This window comes from Lactuca virosa, chromosome 6, assembly GCF_052849685.1.
Source record: "Lactuca virosa cultivar CGN04683 chromosome 6, Lactuca_virosa_CGN04683_v6, whole genome shotgun sequence".
Taxonomy (NCBI): Eukaryota; Viridiplantae; Streptophyta; class Magnoliopsida; order Asterales; family Asteraceae; genus Lactuca; species Lactuca virosa.
Genome location: NC_136431.1, coordinates 110,827,930 through 110,846,592, shown reverse-complemented (window position 1 = coordinate 110,846,592; position 18,663 = coordinate 110,827,930). Strand labels below are relative to the sequence as shown.

General features: G+C 33.3%; 1 pseudogene; it reads left to right on the top strand.

Moving 5' to 3' along the window:
• On the top strand, positions 1-12,770 carry LOC145121855 (uncharacterized; annotated as a pseudogene).
• Positions 12,771-18,663: the final 5,893 nt, after the last annotated feature.

Genomic DNA, 18,663 nt, shown 5'->3' with positions numbered 1-18,663 from the left:
ATGTCTCCTTTCATCTACAACCGTGAAGGAGTCACTTGTTTCTTCATGTTCTACGTCGATGACATCATTCTTACCGGCAATACTCTCGCTTTTCTTTCTCACTCTATTCAAACACTCGCCAACCGCTTTTCCGTCAAAGATCTTGGCTCCCTAGACCATTTTCTAGGTATTGGAGTTATTCCTACCTCTAACGGTCTTTTCCTTTCTCAACATCGTCACATACAAGATATTGTCACTCAATTCCATATGGATGGTGCTAAAGATGTGGCAACCCCATTAAGTTCTTCAGTGACTCTTACTCCCGAAGATGGATCTCCGCAAGTAGATCCAACACCATACCAAAAACTAGTCGGCTCCTTGTAATACTTAGCTTTCACGAGGCCAGATGTCTCCTTTGAAATAAATAGAGCATCACAGTTCATGCACTCTCCCACTAAAATACATTGCCAGGCCTTGAAACGTGTGTTGCGATACTTAAATGGGACAATCCATCATGGTTTATTTCTAAAACAGAACTTGTCTCTTGATCTTAAAGTCTTCTTCGACTCCGAATGGGGGGAATCGCCAATGGTCGTAGATCCACCATTGCATACATTTTATATCTGGGAACCAACATAATTTCATGGCGATATGCTAAACGGAAATCTGTCACCCGCTCTTCTATAGAGGCCGAATACAAAGTTTTTGCTAATGCTGCCGTTGAAGCCTAATGGGACGAACACTTACTTGCCGACCTTGTCATTTCAGAACCAAACCCCACTATGCTGTTCTGTGACAATACATGAGCTACGTATCTTTGTGCTAATTCGGGTTATTGATCTCGAATGAAGCATGTTGCTCTAGATTATCACTTTGTTCGAGAAAAAGTTGCCACCGGTTCACTTCGTGTCCTTCACATCAACTCCACTAATCAACTTGCTGATGCGCTTACTAAACCTCTTAGGCGCAACACCTTTATCTCTCTTCGGTCCAAGATTGGTGTATCCGATGGATCCTCCATCTTGCGGGGGCGTATAACGACTAAACTAAAACCGGATACTTGATATCTTTGATTTGGTTCTCTAGAATTTTCCATAGTTATTCTGCTTACTTCTCTTTACCATATATAGTTTGTAATTATATAAACCAATATAATCCTCTATATATCAATATATAAAAATATAATATTCAATCCTCTTGATAGCCTCTTTAGCAAACAAATAAAAAATACTTTCAAAGTTCATAAACAGCGGAGGAGTAAATTAAAATCAAGAAGCGTACACATTTTTGATCAATTCTCAAATAACATGCAAGTAAAGAGAAATATAATCTTTGAATGAAAATAACATGACAAAGAAATGACAACATCAATCCATTATCTATTGACCATTTAGCAATCCAGTTGCAGGGAAAAAATGTGTGATCTAAGTATAATCATTTGAATGAAAACGTGTAATCTTAATACAAAAACATAAGCCTATTATGTATGAACCAACCACATAGTTGTTAACCTGTCTTTTGATTTGGAATAGCAGGACAAATAAGGAACCACCAATCCATTACCAAACACATAAATAAACAACAAAAGAGTGAGATACCATGATTCCATGAACCATTGGCTTGTTCTTTACTTATCTTCAGCACGACAAATTCCTTCGTGGGAATTCCCACACCAGTTACACCATGGACTTCCCTATCCTCCAGGCCTTAATTCGTTGGGCTTGAATTTCATGGTCGTTGGCTGAGACGGATCTAGAGTCTGTCTCTTTTCCTTTCGTTGAGTTTCCAACTCGATTTTTCTTCTCCTAGCATGATCTTGCATCTCTGCTAAGGTCTTGTATCGATTGTTCGATACGAACTCCCTGATATCACTCTTGAGCATACTTAAGTATCGAGACATCTGCACTTGCGCCGATGAGGCATATTTTGAGCTAAACAAGGTTCTCTCGGTGAACATCATGGTGATCTCAGTCACCGATTTAGTGGTCTATTTGAGTGACAGATATTCTTGAGCGAGTCGCTTCCTCTCTACTAGTGGAACATACTCTGCCATGAACTTCTCAACGAATTGTTCCTAAGTCACCGCACTCTTCTCCGCAGGTGAATAGTTCTTGGTGACGAAGTTCCACCAGTCTTTTGCTCCTAGACGTAGAAGACTCTACACATATCTAAACTCTAGGTTTGTCGGACAAGCACAAATGTAGAAGCATCCTTCCATATCCAAGATCCACCTCATGACAACAATTGGATATCTAACACCATCAAACTCTGGGGGTTTGGTTTTGTTGAACTCTAGATAAGCCATTTCTTTCTCTCCAGGTGAAGCTGCAACAACGACAGCAACAGTAAGGATGAGCATATGACCCGTTGGACCGGACCGGACCGGAAAAAAACCGGGACCGGACCCGGACCAGACCGGATATACATATTAATGGGCCGGTTTTCGGGTTTTGTTTTTGCCACTAATCGGGTTTCGGGTTTGGACCGGACCGTACCCGGAATACGGGATTTAACCCGGACCGGACCGAAAATTTTTTTCTCCTTAAAATATATAGATAATGATATTGAATTATTAGTTAATGTTATATATAACATTATGTATAAAACTTGATGTTTTTATTGTAACATTATTTATAAATCTTGATCAACGTTTGTTCCTATCACTTTACAAGAAAGAATGTATCTAGCATGCTATGTTTTGTTCAAACATGCAATTTTTTTTTATAAAAACATGCAATTTTGTTTATAAAAACATGCAGTTTTTTATAAATAATGCTGTTTTTTGTTGTTTTTTACACAAAAAAGCTGTTAAAATGCAGTTTTTTATTAACAATGTTGTTTCTTTTTTGTTAAAACATGCATTTTTTTTTAATAAAAAGTATAGTTTTTATGCTAAATAGTGTAATTTTTATTTGTTCCAAATGTTAATAAGGTTTGTATTTTTTTTAGACACCTCATTTGCACGTGATCTAAGTAAAGTACCGCATTGTACCAATTTCAAAGCCTAGTTCGGTCCAAAACCCGAAACCCGGTTTAGTACCCGAGACCGGACCGGACCGAACGCGAACCCGATACATCCAAAAACGGTCCGGTTTTCGGGTAAGAAAATTCACGATTTTCGGTCTTCGGGTTTTTGGTCTTCGGGCCGGTCTGGTCCGGGTTTGGCCCGTTGCTCATCCCTAAGCAACAGTGGTACTGGCAAAAACATCGTACCGTTCATAAAACATGGCTATCAATTCAGTCTTAATAGTTATGAATATTTCTGGAATTATCTCTCTTACAGTTGCTGATATCGCTGCTTCTATCCAATCGCGTATCTTAGTCTCGCTTGGTCCTGATCCTTCAGATCCAAAACCCTACTCGCTTGCTCTTATGATCATTACCATGCTGAAGATGTAATGGGAATGGGTTAATGTGAATCAAACTAACTCTAAAGGGATATTCCAATCCTCTCCAGTTCCTTAGCAACTTTGTGTCTTTTCTTGATTCCTGTATGGATCCTGTGCTTCCGGTAGTACGGGCCCATATTACCTTCCATACCTATCAATACTAGACCCAAGAATCGCTCCAAGGTTTCCAAGTTACTACACTCATCTACCGATAGGCCTTTTCACACACCTAGTGTTACAAGGGCCTAATTACTCATGTTCCTAGAATCCATCAAGATTTTGCGTTTCTATCGTCGCCTCACTTCGTCAGTATGTGCCTGATCAAGCACATATTATATTTCCTTAGCTATTCTTCTAGGATCCTTTCTACTTTACCCTACTATTAGTTGAAGAAGAACTTCTACCAATACTAACTAATTATTTGATGAATACGATTGGATGTCGCTAAAATCAAACACAGCCTGTCGATTGAAAGATCCGACACTACAACGGTTGGACTCAGACAGAGCTGCACAATAACGCCAAATTAAGAAATCTAAAACTATTAAATTCTGTGAGAGTGCAACCTAATGTATTTATCAGATAACTAACTAATATCAATATAGGTTCTAAGTAGGAAATAACAAACAAACTTCCTAGGCTATAAGGCATCTTAAGCATCAAGCAGTTCTAACTGTCAATTCCTAAAAAGATCCCTAGCCTACATACTAGCATGCATTTCTATCATTTCACATGTCAACAATTATAACAAATATGGATATTTTGGGAATCACGTTCCTTTATGAGCTTTGGCTAACTGAATGCATCACATTCTTCCCTTTTTGTATTATTCTTTTTATAAAAATATTTTTCAAGATATTCAAATCCTGGGTTTGAGTATGGAATCACACGAGTGTTCATCCAGTTCTCTCAAACCAGGGCTCTGGTACCAACTTGTAACGTCCCGATTTTCAACCTAATTTTTTCATTTTTATTTATTAAAATATATCAAAGTATAATTACAATGTACGGAAACATGTTGTGAATGCACGCGTGTATAGTCGAACCTTTCCTTTCACATGAATACCTGAAAAACATTTTTATTCAACTGGATAAGCACGAAGCTTAATGAGTTCCTTAGAATACCATTGATAGCTTCATTTTATTTACTTCTTTTTATAGTTTATTTTAACATATTTCATTCGTATTTTAATTAATTTCCATGCATTTTTTCCTTTTTGTTATTTTATGACCGCTTTCGGGTACTTTCTAGTTTCGTGAGTATAAATGCAGATTTTAAGGAGACTAGCGGAGCGGGATCTTTTGGAAAGCAATTGGACTTGGAGGACAACGAGGATTTTAGGCTTGATGGCTATGGAGATGATGCATGAAGTGGGCTTGTCAATTATTTGAAGGGTTGGAAGAATTAAACTTTAAATTTTCAAGTATGCGGGGATCGATGATCGGGAGTTTGTGGAAGCCTCGAGTGATTTGGAGAGGCAAATTGGGCTCAAATTGAAGAAATATTGAATAAAAATGGGCTTGAAGCTGATTAGACTCGATCTGGGCCAATGGACTAGCTGTGGGGGCCCAAGACATGAAAGAGCCCAAAAACCCGTCAAAGTCACGCGGCCCGCGTAAGATTCCCCGCGGCCCGCGTGGAATCCTGACAAGGGAAAATTCGGGATTTTGTCTAGAGCTATATATTGGGAAGGTTGGTGTGCCTCTTCAGCCTTATCTTTGACATCCGATTTGGAGGCTTTCTCTATGGAGTTTGGGAGCATTTTGAAGGCCAAGAACCCTCAAGAACTTCACCATTTTCATCTCTTAATTCTTGCTAAATGTTTGGTACAATTTTCACTAACATTGTTTTCTTGAATTTAGCCATGCTTGGCTAAACAAATATTGGTTGACTATTGTTGAATCCTTTGAACTTTTGTTGAATATTGAAGAATCCATGAATTTGTGTTTGAATCTTTATGAAAATGTTTTGTGTTTTAACATCTTATCATTACTTGCATGTTTTTATTCATGAGTTTAAATGTGTTTGTGGTGATTAGTTGACTAATTTCTTGATTAAGTAAAGGATCTTCAAATTAGCAAGCAACAAGTGATTCTTGTGTTAGTTTTACTTCACACAATCATAAAAACATTTTCTCCAACATGGTAGTGGAAGCTTTTGACTCCTCTTGGATTTGGTGACTTTTTGGTTCTTAATGCTAGTTGACTTTCACTAATTACATGCTTAATGGAATTAGTGACTTTAACTAAGGAAATTGTTATGAGCTTCTCTAACCATTTCAACAATTAAGAAAAGTCTAGGTAATCTCAAGCTCCTTGGATTACTATAGCCAAATTAAGGGTTTAAATCAAGTATTGCACCATTGGATTCTAATGATATGTTCATCAAAAGTCAAAGTGAGGAAACCTTAAGTCAACCATCTTTCTCTTATTGATTTCACATCAAATTCTTATTTTTGCCAAATTGTTCATTTAAGTTCTAGTTAAATTCTAGTTTTAATTTAAGTATTTCAAAAAGATCAAAACCCCCATTTTTATTTTATTGTCATTTTACAAGTACTTTTGTAAAAAGATTTTCCATAAGAGTTATAAATTGAACCAATCTCCGTGGATCGACCCTTTTTCCACTATACATTATTTTGGTGTGTAATATTTAGGGTTATTATTTTTGTTGGCCTCGACAACCACCAACCATATATCACAATACATATATATGCATACAAAATGGACCCGTCCAAATTACATAATGGGCCCCGCCCAACTACCTAATAGGCCCCACCCGATATACATAACGGGCCCCACCCAAACTACATGGAAGGCCTCGCTCGGCATACATAACCATACATAGAGACTACGCATTAAGTTCTACTAATACAGGCATATAGAAGTTGTATTATCGGCTCTATTTTACTAACTCCTATGTCCTAACATACATGGATATATATATATATATATATATATATATATATATATATATATATATATATATTGTAACACATGATATAGTGAGATAACTCACCTGGATAATTACTATGACGATAGAAAGATATCCCTCCCTCATAACGGGTAACACGTTCCTATGACAATCTGATAAATAAAGCTAGATCCATCACTAATCCCAATGAATACCAATAGTTCTCTCAAATAAGGATAAGCCACGACGGACAGTTGGGAGGCAATATCATTTCGGCATATAGCTTTTCTGAAATCCAACAACCAAGCCAAAATGACCATTATAGACACCTTTCCTGTAAGTATATCAATCGGTACTATGACTGGAATTACTGATAAATCTTATTTACACATTCATAACAATGACTATGAACATAAATATAAGCTACACTTAAAGCATCGTAAGTATGGACTAACTTATAGAGAGTTTCTAGCGAAACCGGATGATTACACTGGTAGAACTTCGACCCGAGAGATTCTATTAGTCAAGCCTAGATGTCCAGAGCTTCGCTAAACTAAGGTACTCTGAAATCCCAAAGAAAGACCTCAAAATCGGCCTTAGAAGTAGAGAGAGAGCTATGACATGGTGTGAAGAATGAACTGATTTATATATATATATATATATATATATATATATATATATATATATATATATATATATATATATGTGTGTGTGTGTGTGTGTGTGTGTGTGTGTGTGTCGCGTACTTGGTGGGGGTGGGTGATGTGGCGTCGTTTGGGTTGTGCCACGTAGCATAAATCTAATGGAGTGTCAGTGCACGCCACACACTCTATCGTTGCGTGCTAGCACACATGGGGATTTTCCGTTTCTTCAAAAATTTATATCTTCTTCATACGTGCTCTGTTTTCGACGTTCTTTATATCTACGAGTAACTATCGATGAGATCTACAACTTTTGTTTAGACTCCGTCGGCAAATTCTTACTTTCTTTTTAAAACTATACTTTTAACATACTTAGACTGTTAAAGCCCGTATAAAAATCATAACTCTCATATATGAATTCCGTTCTCGACTGTCTTTATATCGACGAAATCATATGGATGGGATCTTCAACTCACATTCAGATTTTTTTTCCTAGCAATCGACTGATTTCTATTTCGGTTTCTGTGTCGCGCATTGCTATGTTGAACTTCTATAAATTGTAACTTCCTCTTATGAAGTCGGATTTGGACGTTCTCTATAAGCACACTCTCGATTTTGCGATTACTACGACCTTTGTCAAGACTATTTATCCCAAATAGTCTTCTATCAAAGACACGTCTATTTACGTAAATGGTCGTTTATACTGTAAGGCGAAAATAGGTTGTTACACCTAGCTATCACATCCCTTAAATAATACATAAAACCCGAAAAATTAGGGTTTACACTCTGAAAATCACCACGTTGTGGCCATAACCTTGCCACGTCGTGGTACACAAGAATAATGCGCGTTGTATAAGGCCATAACCACGTCGTGGTGCATCCTCCACCACGTCGTAGTCATCACAAAATCCATATTTTACTTCTTTAATTTCCGAAAACATAAATGAATCATTTACCTGGAATAGATGTTACACTGTTAGGGGTATGACGTGCCCTTCCCTCGAGCAACTTGAAAACATTTAACTTAACAACGTATGCATAAAGATTTGTGAGTTTCCCCAGTATACCACACATTCCACCATACATACAATGCATACACGCAAGGCTCTCAACTCTATAGGCGATCAACCATGATCCCAATCAAACATACAAATCAACATTACATATACAATCATTGTCACCCGAATATCATACCCCTAATGACTCTCGGCCACCGGCTCCCAACCACTATACAACCACAGCCGTCCCACAACCATACAGAAGCTACAACTAATATTGAAGGATCGCCTCATGAAATGTGTAGTCATACGTAGTCAGAAAATAAGATAGCTAGTTGAACATGTGTTCTTACCCTAAGGCCTTTATCACACAAGAACATGCAATAAATCCATATCAAGAGTTCTAAGGTTATCTGATTTAAACTACATACAACTCGTCGATTCAATTTAGAGAGAAATAGGCTCTCTTAATCCAGGGGCGGAACACGGACATTAGATTTGGAGGGGCCGAAACCAAATTTCAAACAAAAACCATATAAAGATGTTTATGGGTTATTTTTTCATGTTAATGTATATATATAACGAAATTAAATAGGAAAATAAAATAATAGTTATCAAATAGATATTATCAAACCATTAGTTATTTTTACCAAAGTATGCTAAAAACACAAAATAAAATTAAAAATAAACAATCAATACAGTTCCTTCGTAGGTTTATGAATTAAAAAACTTATGCTTTAATAATTAACCTAAATATTTAATACAAATCAATAAAGTGTACATTTATTTTTTTATACTATTGATTAACAAAGATAAATATGTTTATAAGTTAATCAAACTAATTTCATAAATCAACATTAGTAAATAAGATATGTAATAAAATGATTATAAATAAAATAATATCAAATAACAAATATAGTTATATCATAAAGCTCAGATGACATCATCACAGTAACATTACCTTTACCCATAGGAGAGAGAGCGTAGCCCATTTGTCTTTCTACCTTCTGAATATTTACATCAGGATGAGAGAGAGTATGTTCATATTACTCTTTGGCTTGAACATCTGTTTCAAAGAAGACATGGTCTTAGTTTATTTTTGATGGCGATTGGCGATGACAAGAGAAGCATAACAAGTCGGCGAGGGCTAGACACGATGTGGTGAGGGGGAGATGTCGAGATACAGCAAAGGCGCAACAACAACGATAGTAAACCGACTCTGTTTTCTGGCGACTGGTGATGATCACGTTTAAGATCCTCCTGGGTTTCTTAATCTTCTGATTTGTTTTTTACCTCCTTAACTTTATTTTGTATATTATTCTATGTTACTCCTTTATCCCATTTTTAGTCAATGACAGGTTACATTACCCTGTTTTAGGAATATTTTCTTTCCCTTCTATTTAACCATGATCTTTTGATCGTTTGTTTCTCTCATTTTTATCTATTTTATTATTTTTTTACCGAGGGGCCAAAAATAAAGGATACGTACATAATTGTTTTGAAAGAAAAATCTACTTGTTGAAGACTAGTTATTAGGCAAATAACGCAGGGGCCATGGCACCCTTAGGCCCCTTAAGGGTTCCGCCCCTGTCTTAATCGCTTGTTTGATTGGTTGATGGAAAGTTTAAACTGAAAATCGGTTGGTTGGTTACAAAACATAAAAGAGGGCAAGCCCCACTTTTTGTACTTAGTTTTCTCAGCTCCTACGAAGTGTAATGTAATTTTATCGTTCCAAAAGTATTGCAAGATACTTATTTTTATGCAACCACATATACATCATTTTCTCTTTTTAATTTGTGCTCTGTTTCTTTTTTATCTTTTTATAAACGATTAAGGTTTTATGATGTTTTAAACATTTAATTAGTAAATAATTTTGTTAAGAATTATGGCATATCTCTAAATATTATTAAAAGAGAAACTTGATGACATCACTTTCAACAATCAGGACCATTCATTGTATTAATTTCAACCCTTAGATCGTTTTGCATTATTCTGATGATGTCATCCTAAAGAAAAACAAATCACTATTGATTGAACGCATTCCAAATTCGCTTGATTACAAAACGTCCGTGTGTAATAAACACTTTCCATGTTGAATTCGATAAATCAACCACCTAATTAGAGATTTTTGATAAGTCAATGAGGATGATTGCAACATATTTGATTGAAATCCTTTCTGAATCGCTTCCTCAAGCTCAGCTATTACACGATTACATCGTCTCTAGATTAGGGTTCTATATTCTTATTCATCTTTTCATTCTGATTAATTAATCTTAACCAACAGAGCTATCAGATGATTCTAATCGTCTTCTCTCTCAAAGACTAGAACTTAATAAACATTTGTTATATGTAGGTGCTTGAAGACGATTACAAAGATAGAATTCTGATTACTCAATCCACAAAAGAAAATAAGGAATTGAAGTTTTTGGCCCCTTGCAACTCTATCATTGATCGATTGAAGAATCAATATTGATCTTACAGGTAACATCTTTAGATTATGGATTGATCAAGCCACTCAATGCAAATTGACGACAGGTGTGTTTTTGTAAAAAGAATTGTGACACTGTGTTTGTTTTTTCATTTGTAAGTTCAACATTTATGAACATATTCTTGATTTCTTTTTGCGATTTTTGTACGATTTTGAGACAATTGCTGAAGATTGCATTGAAAAGTGGTGCTTTACGTCATGACATCCTTACTTTAGGGTTTTGGTCCCATGTTCGTGGTGGAGTGTGGGTGTATTCAAATTATGTAGAGAACCTCATAAGCGCAATATTCTTGTATGAATTTAAGATATTGACGATTTGTTATTGCAATTTAAGTTATCAATTGAGTGAATCCGTTGCTTATATTATTGTATGAATTTAAGATACTGTCACCATATGTAAAAGGGGAGGGCCCAGAAGCACGAGAAGGCCACAGTGCTGCCCTAATTGGCAAAAGACTCTTCATTTTTGGGGGATGTGGGAAGTCTTTTGACTCTCCTTTTGAAGAATATTTTGATGATTTATACATCTTGAATACAGGTGACTAGTGTTTCAATTTCAATTCAATATTGTAAAATGACAATTTTATCCCTTGTCTTCAGAGACAATGTTATGGAAGCGAGTGGCAACCACTGGAATTCCACAGCTAAACGTAATAGCCATACTTGTGTCTCATGGAAAAACAAAATCATTGTGATTGGTGGAGAAGATACACAGAACTATTGAATGTCTATTAAATGTCTGATGTCCATATGCTTGATGCTGGTTTCAATCTTGAGTTTTTCTACCAATTTTTTAATGTCATGACCTAATTTCTACATTCTTATTCATAGATACACTTACTTGGACAAAATTGGTGACCAATGGTGAGCTTTTGCCATCTAGAGCTGGGCATACAAACATTGCATTAGGCAAGAATTTGTTTGTGTTTGGAGGTTTTACTGATGCTGAAGATCTGTATAATAACTTATACATGTTTGATCTTGGTATGTAAATTGTAATGTAACAGAAGTATCAAGTTTTGTTTTTATTTTTTTATTTTTTTATGATATGTTATTTCTTGATATTTCCAACATTTGTGCAGAAACTTTTACATGGACTAAAGTTATGACAATAGGAGAAGGGCCTTCTGCAAGATTTTCAATGGCTGGAAGCACTTTACATCCACAACATGGAGGTGCTCTTATATTCATAGGTGGATGCAATAAGAAACTTGAAGCACTTGATGACATGTTCTACCTATTCACAGGTTTAATTTAATCAATCCTTGAAGTGAATTTCACAATGAATCAATTACCTTACATTACTGATTATACATTTATGCTAACTTATTTTGATTTTAGGGATTATAACTAAAAACGGAAGAGATGAAAGAAAACTGGAGAAGTTATCTTTGAGAAAACAGTTGAGATTGAAAAGTCAAGAACATCAAGGTTTGACTTTGACTCCAGTGTGCGATACCGATACCCAATGGCAATGCCAAGTCATATCCAATTTCCACCAAGTACGAGTTTTTTTTTGTTTTTTTTTATTTTGACTTTTTCTGATTATGTGTTGACATTTTGACTTTTTTGATTTGCAGATTGACAGAATGTGTATTTGAATGAGTATCATAATCCACAAGGGAAGAGAACATTCCAAGCAAAAGTAACAAAAAAACATTACAAATTGTTATACAATTGAGACAGTTATAGATAGGAAGCCGAAGTTTTATTCTCAAACAACATCAAGAAAACAGTTGTTGATGATTTAAGAAGGTTGTAAATCTCTTTAATAAACCTATATTTGATGACTTAATAATCCAATTTGATTTTTTTTTTAAAAATATTAGGAAAAGAGTTGCAGTTGAGAGTGTAAAAAAGGGATTTGAGCATGATACCACAAAAAGTCCTGAACCTGAACATCATACACATGGTACAACTTCTGCTGCTTCTGATATGAAGACACCAGCAACTTCTAATGCTTCTCCACCTCATGAGGTTATTTTTGTAATTCTAATAATCATTTCTTTATTTTGTATGTTTAACATAATAAATTAATTACTCAAAGTGTATGTATGAGATATGATCTTGTTTTGTGCAACTAATATGCAGGTTGCAGGAGGGGTAAAATCATCTTTAGAAGTTAACAAATTGAATCCATCAACAGCAGCTGAAGACACTGCCAATTCAATTCCAAATCCAAACCTTGGACATGGTATTTTACAATTTTATAATTTTATAATTTTATAATTTTATAATTTTATAATTTTATAATTTTATAATTTGTGATGTTCTTACAAGCTTAAATTAATGATGGTTGAATTTATTGCAGATGGTGAATCTCAGCCCTTGACCGGTGAAGAACATGGTCAACAAGTATGAAGTATGAATGATTCTCATTTCTTCTCATCCACAAATCCATCAAGTCTTGTTTATATAAGGTAAGGTTAGTTTAGACTTTTCACACCAACCACTACTATATTCACTTTTTATGTAACTTGCAGTCAAAAGTACTGATATTTATAACTTTTTTTATGCTTATGAATAGATATCCACATCATTATAGAACTACAAATTTCTTTACGCTTTATTCATTGAGTTGAATGGTGTTGATTTATTAGTTGTAAGGGGTATATATATGTTGGGGAAAAAAATACCAAAGTTTATCATTTTTTATAAACCAGATTAATCGCATTTATTAATCAATGAGTTAAAATTGCTTAATTTCTGCAACTTGTTTCTACCTCTACTTGAGTAGCTTCTGATTTGTGGGTGATTGCTGGAGTTGTTAAAGAGTGATCGATGATGATAGTAAATAAACAAACAACTAAATCAAGTCACTAATTTGCTTGCAGACTCCATTCCATCTTTATTACAAATGGAGTAGCATCATAACATCAACAATGTAGTAGGAAGGACAGTTTATTCTTTCTCTCTTGTGACAACAACACTTAATAAGTTTTAATTCTTTTATCAACTTCATTAGCTGTCAAACTTTTTACCGAAAATGTTATCCGTTTTTTTTTCTTTTTCATCTCAATGCTTAACTGTTATAAAATTGGATTCCTTGTCGCTATTAATTTTGATTTATGTAGTAGATTTTTCAGTGTCTTGAGCTCTTTTATGTTAAATTGTAAAATGCATGTGCCTATTTTACTAAACTAATTACATCAGTATATCATTTACATAAACACATATCAAAACTAGGCTATCATGTATGTAGGAGTACACAAACACATAAACCGTTAAAGAATTTTGAGTTACATCAGGAATCGAGACAAAATGACTTTGAGCAATCGCTGGCAAACGATTTGCCCCCTTTTATATCTAAATCAAATGGTCACATAGATATGATGCACCTTGATGGAATACTCGAGTCCAAAGTATTGTAAATGAGTGTACGCTCAAAGATTCATTTATACCAAAAAATCATCATCAAAATGTGAAAAATTAATTACCCCATATGGTTGATTTGTAGTTTAATTCAAAGTGATTTGTGAATCGTTAGGATATTCGTTGAATTAAGAGTTCATTAAAGAATACCCAAGTTCCAAGACAAAAGAAAATGACCTTGAATATTCTTTGTGATTTCATTTTTAACTGTGAAGAATGATGATGAGACGTAATATCTAAATTTGTACATTTTTGTTCTTTTATTTTACTCTTTATACCGTATAATTGAAGTTATTAGACGTGTGCTTGCAATTCAGGTTCTTTCACTTGACATAAATTAAGAAACAACTATCCCACACATATTTTTTAGTTCAACTCACGCTAAAGTCTAAACATGCCATGTTGCCGATTATATGACGGGTAAATTTGAGGCAATTGTAATTGCTAATAAACATAAACTACTTATTTTGATATGTTTTAATTTTTAAAATTAGTTTTGGAACATCTTTTAAGATTATTTGACATTTTGATTTATGTTTTATACGATGTGTTAAAAACAAACTTATAACAATTTCATGTTTTTTCAAAATCAGTTTTAACCAAGATAGAACCATTTTTTTATTACAAAAACATATTAAACTAGATTTAAGACAATTTAGAAGGATTATTAAGCTCAAGAAGTGTGATATTGTTTCTCATGCTATATTAGAAGCAATCCAACTGTTCTTAGCGCAAGGTTTGAACATTGAACTTCCTCTATGGAATTTTGTATCGCAATTATTACGCTCCCATCATGGGGAGCAATGTCGATCACATTAGATGATATGATACGAAAATCACCAGCATTCATGTACTATTTAGTCTGATCATTGACTAACTCAAATGATATAAACTCAAGTATAAATGAAAATGTTTTGAAAATTGAATTTTCCTTTTGCAGTATTACACATTCAAACACTCGAGAATTTGTGCTATGTATTAAACCATCAACCAATTTTGACTACCTAACGATAAGGCCAAGGGGTGTGGCTACAACAGAGGCCACACCACCCCCTCCACATCATCACAAACACCGCCCCTCCACTGTGGTGGGGGTGCGGTGGAGGCCGCACTATGGTACCCCAAGGGAGCGCTCATTTCTTTCAATTTCATTCCAATTGACCGTTGAACGGTTAGATTTAAAAAAAATGTTTCTTTTTCTTTCCTTTTAAACCTTTTAGCATTCCTATTTAAACCTCAAACCTTTACAATTTTTTTCTATCTTTCTACTACATTTCCTATCAAAAAAATTAAAAAATGTCATCGTTCGATTCTTCTGAAGACTTTGTTGTTATGTTTGATTTGTTGTTGTCGCAACTGCTAAATTGGCAGAGTAAACGTATGAAGCTGCATGGAGTAGCACAGTCGGAAGTGCTGAACGAAGAACCCGAAGATATATTTATAGAAATCGTGAAGAAACAAACCAACGCTTGATACAAGACTACTTTCAAAAGAATGCTACTTTTCAAGGGTACTACTTACGAAGGCGTTTCAGAATGTTCAAACCTTTGTGCAAACGTATAGTCGAAGATATAACGAGGGTGTGATTTTTTCCATCAACATCTCGATGCTAGAGGTACACTCAGTTTCACTCATTTACAAAAATGCACAGTTGCACTTCGTCAATTAGAATATAGCATCATGCATGATGCGTTGGACGAGAGTTTTAAGATGTCCGCTAGGATTGCACGAGATAGTCTCCATTATTTTTGCAAAACTATTATTCAGCTTTATGGGCCAAAATATTTACGTAAGCCTATACGTAATGGCATCATCAAATTGCATTCTCATCATGCTAGCGTATATGAATTTCCTGGAATGTTAGGAAATTTAGATTGTCTACATTGGACATGAGAAAATTGCCTTACCTCACACCATGGTCAATGCAATTTTCCCGAGGTGATCATGGTCATCCAACGATCATACTTGAAACAGTGACATCATAGGAACTGTGTATTTGGCAATTTTTTTTGGTTCTCTTGGTTCGCTTAACAACATTAACGTTCTTAATCGTTCACCTATATTTAATCTTTCTTAATCGTTCCCTTATGGAATATCTGTAGACGTTTCTATGTTTTTTATGCGTTCCCCCGCGTTTAACGCGGGTCATAATCTAGTTATGTATAAAACATAAAATTTTATTTGCTGATAGCTAATAAAATTTAGATTTATCTATTTTAAAAAATATATTTTTTTTAAATTTATCATGATTTGTACTCCGTGACTTCTAGCTATCAACTACATAGTTTTGCCGAATACATAATATTTAGTTTTCTCTAGCTCTTATGGAGTTTGATATAATTTTATTTTTCTAAAAAATTGCAAATACTTAAAAAATTTTAAGCAATCACACATACATCATTTTCTCTTTACCCTTCATAAAATTTCTAAATATCATATTAACCTTCATAAAATTTCAAAATATCATATATGTCATTTATAAACATCAAAATATCATATATGCCCTTCTTAAATATCAAAATATCGTATATGCACTTTTTAAACATCAAAATATCAATGGTAATATTTAAAATATCCTCCATCTAGAACATAATAATAATCAACAACAACAAAAACTAAACAATCAAAATATACATTTCATAGAAAGGGTTGAAGATGAATCTTTTTGTCTGTCAAGAGGCCGACATTCCAACAATTTAGAAGTTCACATTCCATTATCATAGACGTAAGGATAATATGGTTAAATTTCTTAATTATTATAATAATTCTAAGGTATAAAAAATGATTGTAAAATATTAAAAACATTATAAAAAAGGATTTGGGCAAATATGATATTTTGAAGGTTTATGAAGGGTAAATATGATATTGAGAAATTAAGCCGGACAAATATGATATTTTGAAATTTAAGAGAGGCATATATGAAATTCTCCCTAAATTTAATTTGCTAATAGTTAAGAAAAAATTAGTTATAATAAAACATGGATCTTAACAATCCTTCTTACGAAATATTTTTAAATCTGTTGATAAATGAAGAAATTTCGGCGTAACTTCAAAGATCAATTCGTCAACTAGAAAGCCGAATTGTCAACGTAGGACTTGGAGACCCGTACGAAAGGAATATGCAGTTTCACTCGTCATCTTCCTAAATAATTAAGCTTATATATCTTACCAACCTTATATTTTCATAATTTATTATAATCTTTGATAACATTAATATATTAGTTAAGTAAATGTTTAAAAGAGAGTAAAATAATTATAATTTAACAAAAAACTGAAGGAACATGTTTGAACGGGTCCTAAATAATCCTTCGAATATCGAAGCTTTAACAATGCAACTCAGTTTCTATAAAATGAAGCAAACATGATAATAATTAAACATTATATTTTTAAACACTAAGATACAACTCATATACTATACGGATACACGGATGATATATAAAAATATTAAATAAAAATTGTTATATATAATTATAAATATGATACCAATTATATATATATATATATATATATATATATATATATATATATATATATATATATATATATATGTATGTTCTAAAATAATATGTATAAAATAATTCGTTTGAAACTGTAACGAATATTGTTTATAGATCAAACCGTTTGAATAGTATTGGAAAACAAATTAGTCATTCAATTTTAACCAATGGTGCCCAAAATATTATTATTATTATTATTATTTTTATTTTTTTGTATTATTGTGCAACTAGTATCAGGTCCACCATAAATAAATATGGTGCACCAACTTCTAAAAAATAAGCCCAAAATTTATAAAAGTTTAACATAACTTAATTTAAAAATGAGCCTAAGAAATTGTTTTATATGGATTGTGGAATCTCTTATTCTTAATAAAAAGATTCTTTTAGAAGTTACGTATCCCTCTTTTAGACGTGTCTTTTGCCACATGACACTCTATCCAACAATTTACTCTATTTTTACCCGTTCGATTTCTCATAACTCTATTCCACGAAAATATATCAATTCGACATTATCAGTTATCAAATCAATATAAACATTTGTATCCATAAACATCAACAATTAAACTTTAAATCAGCTGCCGAATTTGGTGCATTTCAGTTTTCATTATCTCTATTCCTAAACATCATAAATTAAATATATGATTTCATACCAAATATACCTATAATCAAATAAATGAAATTTTAATTTTGCCTCCGATTTTGAATTCTCTATGTTGTAAAAATATCTTCAAGTTATATCACATCCTTGAAAATAAGAAAAAAAAATTGAATTAATTTATATTATACCAAATATATCTCTAATACAAAAGAAAACTAAATTCTATACAAAACTTACACACATATAATTTGAAATTTGAATCCCAAAAAACCAGGTTCAAATAAATGCTTAGACATATATTATTGGGAGAATTTCATATATGTCCCTTTTAAACTTCAAAATATCATATTTGCCCAACTTAATTTCTCAATATCATATTTACCCTTCATAAACCTTCAAAATATCATATCTGCCCAAATTATTTTTTATAATGTTTTTAATATTTTATAATCATTTTTTATACCTTAGAATTATTATAATAATTAAAAATTTTAACCATATTATCCTTACGTCTATGATAATGGAATGTGAACTTCTAATTTGTTGGAATGTCGCCCTTTTGACAAACAAAAAGATTCATCTTCAACCCTCTCTATGGAATGTATATTTTGATTGCTTAGTTTTTGTTGTTGTTGATTATTATCATGTTGTAGATGGAGGATATTTTAGATATTACCATTGATATTTTAATGTTTAAAAAGTACATATACGATATTTTGATATTTAAGAAGGGCATATATGATATTTTGATGTTTAAAAAGGACATATATGATATTTTGAAATTTTA